Source organism: Schistocerca cancellata, chromosome 3 (assembly GCF_023864275.1).
Source record: "Schistocerca cancellata isolate TAMUIC-IGC-003103 chromosome 3, iqSchCanc2.1, whole genome shotgun sequence".
NCBI classification, from domain to species: Eukaryota; Metazoa; Arthropoda; class Insecta; order Orthoptera; family Acrididae; genus Schistocerca; species Schistocerca cancellata.
Genome location: NC_064628.1, coordinates 627,345,503 through 627,352,845, shown reverse-complemented (window position 1 = coordinate 627,352,845; position 7,343 = coordinate 627,345,503).

Sequence of the window (7,343 nt, the reverse complement as noted above, 5' to 3'; positions counted from 1 at the left end):
GATTCTCGATTTGAGGTGCTTTCTGTGAAATGCCAGATGACACAGTGTTTGGTTTGTGTGACAGCTACACGATTATATCACGACGTTACTAATGAGTGACAATTTACAATGTTGCTTTTGCGGTGTATCGGTTTTATACCTGCACAGTTTTTCTGTATTATTTTGGAAAGTAAAACATGTTTAATAGTAACTTTTGTGGTATAGCTACAATGAGACAGCCTTTTCCGTAGCACAACAATACGTTACAGCACAGTAATTTCTTCATCACAACAATAAGCGTAATAACTAAGAAATCTATACGCAAAGCATTTCACTTTTGTTTATCATGAGGTAAGTACATTGGCTTCTGCTGAACTTAGCTTTCGGAGGACGATAACTACGACACTCCCACAGAGATTATCTTACAGCAAGATGCACATTTAGCGTTACAGGACACGTATTTGAGTGATTAATTTTGTACTTAAATCATTTATTTTTAAAAAATATTTGAAGGACAATGATACAAAAGTTTTCCGTGATACATTTCATTCCATTGCTGTAATCTGTAACACCTGAGGGTATAATTACATTAATCCTCAGGGGGGTACACGCCTACTTTGTGTATCATCTGTTTGGCAAGCACAAGGACCCCTAGCTAATATGGTATTTGCTTATACAATTTAACACATCGGTACCATATTTCTCTAACACATAAATTACACAGCTATCTGATCATTTAACTGAGAGATAAACATGTTTTTTACTACGTCAGTGACACATGTTTACGTAATTACACCGTTGGGTAACTTCACACTTATGAAATTGTATTCTGTCTGTACTGTGTGAACTTTCATATTTTTTCGGAACCATTGTGATACTATGAGAGCTTTGAATGATGTATTTGGTATGAGATCCTGATTTTTAAAGTACGTTTGAGGCAGATGACACTATTGAAATGAGCAGAGAATATTTTTTATGGTTTGAAATTATTGCAGAAAGCTACGACTTTTTTGAGGTTTGACTGAGGTGTTATGATGTTATTTTTACGACGACGATGTGTATTATGCTGTTGAGGTATGTTTATGTCAATAAGATGATGCTACCATATATGAGGAATGTGATTACGTGTTTATATGTATATGAATAATGAATAGAAGTTAGGGACTCTTGACTTGTGAAAAAGGATGTTGGAAACCAAGAATCGTACTTTAAGAGTTATGAAATGTGTGTAAATGCGTGAATGTATCACAATGCCAGCGAAAATTTTTTGGACACTGTTATGTTTATAGGATTTTGTTTCTACAGATTTGTAACGCAAATTCTTGACCTGTGAAATATTTTTATATGAGACTGTCACTGTAGTGGAAACTGCTGTCATAAATATTTCCGTAAGGAAGTTAAGTGACCACCTGCATGTAATGCGTCGTGGGCACACAGCTGAGAGGTAGTCGTCTGACAAAAGAAAGCCATTAGGTGGAGAAAGAAAGAGGCCATTAACCTCGCTGTTGACATTCCTTTGTAGAGGGCATCGCTAATGCGACACGCTCGTTACTTGAAAACATATGATTACTCGTACTTTGTGCTAATTACTGAAATGCTTATGAATTGATGGGAAATATTCGTACATCTGCACACCTGATTATGACAAGTGTCTTTCTACGAGAGTTGAGAGCTACTGACTTACGAAATGCCACATAACTATTGAATGATATTTTTATGCTTTGGTTTGCGTAATTGCTTATTTCATTTGATATCTGGTTTCCAGCTGTGTTACAGCATTGCTTTGATAAAATAAAATGCATTTGCTAATGTGAACACTTTCTGTCAACAGATCTATTAAATAATTATTATATGATCCACATTCTTTAAAAAAGGAGCACTTGGAAAGGAAAGAACAATAAGAAGGAACTAGTAACAGTAACACATAATTTTCTTTTCTAGTACATGGTAATATTTTTTTTACAATAAGTTGTTGTGGTGCACCACTTTAATTACATAGACATTAAGATGTGAATATGCATTTCCCTTGTCTGCATTGTTGTTTTTACTGTAATATTTTTCCTGCTTGAGCTATGTCATGTTTAGGTATAAGTTGCTGCTGTTTGCCAGGCATAGTGTTATTGAATTTGACTTTTGCTAATTTCTTAATGCTGCTTGCTTCGCAAATCTGCATTTTTTTTCATTGCTGTTTATATTAACTGTTTTATGTGATGCTGCATTGCCTCGTCCCTTGGTGTATATATCTGAGCTCAGTAGATTTAAGTTAGCTTAAGAGGGGTAGACTATATAAGAAACTAACTATGATGACTTGGAAGAAATGTATTGAGAAGCTATATGAAAATGGTTTGGGCAAAAAAAAAAAGGATACTGTACAGTGGAGAAAAACTATTTTTGACAGAGGATGTGAACAGAATACAGAAAGCAAGCTTAAATAGGACTTTTGGGAATAATGATGAATGAAGGGAGATCTCCATGCAAAATACTGCAGTAAAACAAACCCTGTTCTTTCCTTTTGTGTTATTCCGCTATATGTTTGTGTACCCTTGTGTATTTGTGTTTTTCCTGTCTTTATGTGTTTAGCTGAGGAGAGCTATGTTGTAGAATTTTTCTAATACTCTGTTATTTACTTGGTAAAGATGCTTAGACATTATTTATTCTGTTTTGTTTTAATGCTCATGTGTGAAGTTGATATTTCGCAAGTTATTCTGATTTTTTATGTATGTACTCATGTCATAATTCCTGTAACACTGATGTATATGTTTATTTCTATTCTGTTGTAAAGCCTGTACTACAAATGTTATCTGTATTGTTATGTTTTTAATGATGTATTTTGTACCTTTGTAATTGTATTCTAATGTTATAATATTGTAATTGACACCAGTTCATCAATTTAAGTAACTTGTAAGCATTCCTTTCACTGCACACTTTTCTGTTGGTCATAGTATATGGCCAATATGTGAGAAGTAGGGACTGTTAGTGTTTGCATGTGTGTTAATAATTCAGCAAGGGACTGGATAACAGCATTGCTGGTTCTAAGGACAACTCCAAAAAGTTTGTGAGTGCACAAGTGGTGGTTATGGACTTGCTATATTAACTGCAAGACTCTTCAATGGTGATTGTGCACCCGCACAGTCACAACAGATGGCTGCTGGCCATCTCTACAAGGACTAAAGTGGGTCTACACCTCTGGTGACTCACCAATACCGTAATCTCTACCAGGACTACAGTGGGTCTACTCTGTGATGACCTACCTACCAATCTTCTTCAAAACGTCGAATGACTCTGCTGTGGGTTTGCTCTGTTGTGGCCCATTACCTGTCAGCATGTCAAGAGTCAGCACTGTCTTTCCGTTGGACAACACTACTTCTTCAAGACTGCATGAAAATCCACTACTTCTGTGTGCAATTTCTTTTGCTAATGAGAAACTGTAATTACTATTATGATGAATGATCAGGACTATCTTTATGGACTGTGAGAAAATTTTAGCTTTTGACCAACATTGTATCAATAAGTGTGTGCATTTTATATCTTTGTTACTGTAATTGTGAAAATTTTTTTTTCAAATCTGTATTGGCCAGTGCCCAACACCATTTGTAAAAATTTTTGTGGGGAGCATGGGGGCTATGTAAGTAGGCTGTTTATGTTTTCTTTATGTAAGTAGGCTGTTTATGTTTTCTTTATGTAAGTAGGCTGTTTAGATTTTTATATTGGTAACGCCGCCGCCACGTAGCGATCTCTGTATGAAAATGAAATCACTGGCTGTGCTGTGTGCAGTCTGTGGCTAGTTTGCATTGTTGTCTGCCATTGTAGAGGGGCAGCTGGATGTTAACAGCGCGTAGCGTTGCGCAGTTGGATGTGAGCCGCCAGCAGTGGTGGATGTGGGGAGAGAGATGGCGGAGTTTTGATAATTTGTAATACTGGATGTCAATTATGAATATTAAGGTAAATACATTGTTTGTTCTCTATTAATATCTTTCATTTGTTAACTATACCTATCAGTAGTTAGTGCCTTCAGTAGTTTGAATCTTTTATTTAGCTGGCAGTAGTGGCGCTCGCTGTATTGGAGTAGTTCGAGTAACGAAGATTTTTGTGAGGTAAGTGATTTCTGAAAGGTATAGTTTAATGTTACTCAGGGCCATTCTTTTGCAGGGATTTTTGATAGTCAGATTGCGTTGCGCTAAAATTATTGTGTGTCAGGTTAAGCACAGTCGTGTATAATTTGTTCTAAGGGGACGTTTCAACGTACAGCCCCTGACCTCATCGAGGGACAAGAGCCTCCCGCCTGCTATAATCCCATTTCTGTAATAAAATTAATAAAGGACTATTGTAAACAGGGATGTTTCAGTATCGGCTCGCAAAGTGGTTCAAGCCACCACCACCTCTGCAACCCACATACACGACGAGGGAGTGGCATCTTCTCCTGACAAACGAATGGCCGATTCGTCCGCCGCCCTGTGATCAAGTCCCGATACGTAAAACAGATAAAATATTTTTAGTGTGTTTGTTAATACCACAAAAGTCTCTCTTTTTTCAGAAATGCCGTATGATTTATACAGTTGAAGGCCTTGCTTGGTTAAGAACTAAACCTTTGTCTTTGAACACTGGAAGGCGGTATTTGACTACAGAAGCTACGGCATCAATAGTTGATAGGTTTCTGGTAAAATCACATTGTGGTCGTTATTCTTAGATTTTCAAAGCAAATGAATAACTGTTAGTAAATGACAGATGGAAATACTTTTGACGGCGCTGGGACTATGTGTCCGGAACCGCGGGACTGCTACGGTCGCAGGTTCGAATCCTGCCTCGGGCATGGGTGTGTGATATCCTTAGGTTAGTTAGGTTTAAGTAGTTCTAAGTTCTAGGGGACTTATGACCTAAGATGTTGAGTCCCATAGTGCTCAGAGCCATTTTTGAACCATTAGGTATTGGAATTAGAGTAGATAGTTTAAGCTCATCAGGGAAGTATACTCTCATCTATAGGCTAAGTTCAAGGACGCAAAATGCAATCTGCTAATTTCTTTAGTAAGTTAAAAAGATATGTGATACATATCTATACTATCTGATAATTGTAACTGATATAGTATTCTCAGGATAAAACTTCAGTAAACATACTTTTATTTAATTAGTTTCCAGTCACAGTTGCAAGCATATTCCTTGACAGTGACTAGTTTCGAACGAGTCTATTCATTTTCGTATATTTGCCTGCGTTTTTATCATGTGATTATAAAATTATTCCAGTGTAATACATAAAAGTTTAGTTTTTTTCTTGTAGTACACGTTCGAAATGTGTGTCCTTGGGGAAACTGGCTTCCATACGCTAGGACAAGTTACGTCTGACCACCAAAAGGCAGGATCACCATATTGTGCACCAAGCACATCGTAGCCCCTTCAAATCTGCACCCTAGAAAAAGTAATGGACTCCCTGCAACTTTCTGTCTCATCTCATACCACTTGTCGGAGGCTAGCAGCAACCAGAGTAGAGAATTACTGTCACATTTGAAGGCTGCCTTTAAGAACACACAACAAAAGGTTGCGTTTGAAATGGTGCCATGACCCCAGTAGCAATAGCGTCGCCCTGTGTTCAGCGATGAATCACGGTTCTACACAACCCCGAATGACCATCGTCGGCGGGTATAACGACGACTGACGAGATGTCCAGTTCTTCCATTGTTCTGGAGAGGCACAGCGTTGTTTCTCTTGGCGTCGCGGTGTGGGAGCCATCGGATATGAATTCAGGTCACGGCTGGTCACGATTGAGGGAAGTCTGACAGGACAACGCTACGCCACGAACGTCCTGCGTCTTCAGTATTACCTCTCAGCAGACACTGACGTGGTGCCGTTATGCAAAAGCACAGTGCTCGTTCACACATGACAATTTCCTCTGTAAACTGTCTGCGTGATGTTGTGTTACTCCCATGGCCAGGAACACACCCAGATCTGTCCCTGACAGAACATGTGGGAGTCCTGCCCGGACATCAACTTTGTCCCAGTGCCAGCATCCAGGGTATCAAGGACCAGTTACAACAGTGACGGACCAGTTTACCTCGGGAGAGGATTGCACAGTTTTATGACACCCTTCACACTCGAATTGTGGTGTCACCGCCAGACACCACACTTGCTAGGTGGTAGCTTTAAATCGGCCGCGGTCCATTAGTACATGTCGGACCCGCGTGTCGCCACTGTCAGTGATCGCAGACCGAGCGCCACCACACGGCAGGTCTTGAGAGACGTACTAGCACTCGCCCCAGTTGTACGGACGACTTTGCTAGCGATTACACTGACGAAGCCTTTCTCTCATTTGCCGAGAGACAGTTAGAATAGCCTTCAGCTAAGTCCATGGCTACGACCTAGCAAGGCGCCATTAACCATTTCTAGAGAGAGCCTCACTTGTATCATCAAGAATGCTGTATACAAATGATGGATTAAAGTTAAGTATTCCAGCAGCTACGTACTTTTCTTTATAGCATTCATTACGTATCCTGTTTCAGACCTAGCGCCACCTGCGCGAGTTGACGCGTGCATTTCGGCCTCCTCTTGCAACACAGTGTTGGCTCTTCTGCCAACACTACACGAATGACATGCATCCAGGCCAGAGGGGGCGCTATGTCTTATTGATGAATAGGCCAACCCGTGAAGTTTATTCCGTTTCCTCCTCCCTTTTTGGTCACTGGACCGGTTTTGTCAGGCAGTTTATTTACATATTTTGTGACGAGTTTGTCATCGTCTCCTAAATCAAAGTATGTTTTGATTTATACCGTTGCCGTGACGACTTCTTCATTTAGGATCTGTAGAGGAACCATTAGTATCTCTCTTTTCTTCTAGGCATGCATTATGTGTTGTTTTCTGATCTTTATTATCGGGGATCTCCTCACTATGTTTCAATGGAAAAAAGATGTGTCAAGTATAATCTAATCCAAATACCTACATCTGTAGTTCATAGCGTACTGCCCAATAATGGGAAACATTTTGTTCCGTTCCACACAATCAAATGCCTTCTCCAAATCTATGAATGCACCTTATGTTTCTTTTTTGCTAAATCCATTCTTTAATTTTCTTTTAATTGTAATATAGTAAAAATACGTAGATATAAAGAATAATAACTAATGATGGAAAAAATTTTGAAATTTAACATCAACAATGAGTTCATTAGAGACGCAATACCAGCTAGATTTGATGATGATGTGAGATGGGCTTGGTCTGAAATGATTTGTGAAAATGGTGGAAAAACTAAACAAGGGTATCCGGGCAGCATTCCTCCAGAACGGAATCCTTCGTTTTGTTAAGTATAATAATGCGTCACCCACTCGGTAATAACAATTGCTTCACGTTATATCTAATTTTCATCTGTCACGTTGTGTCTGGTT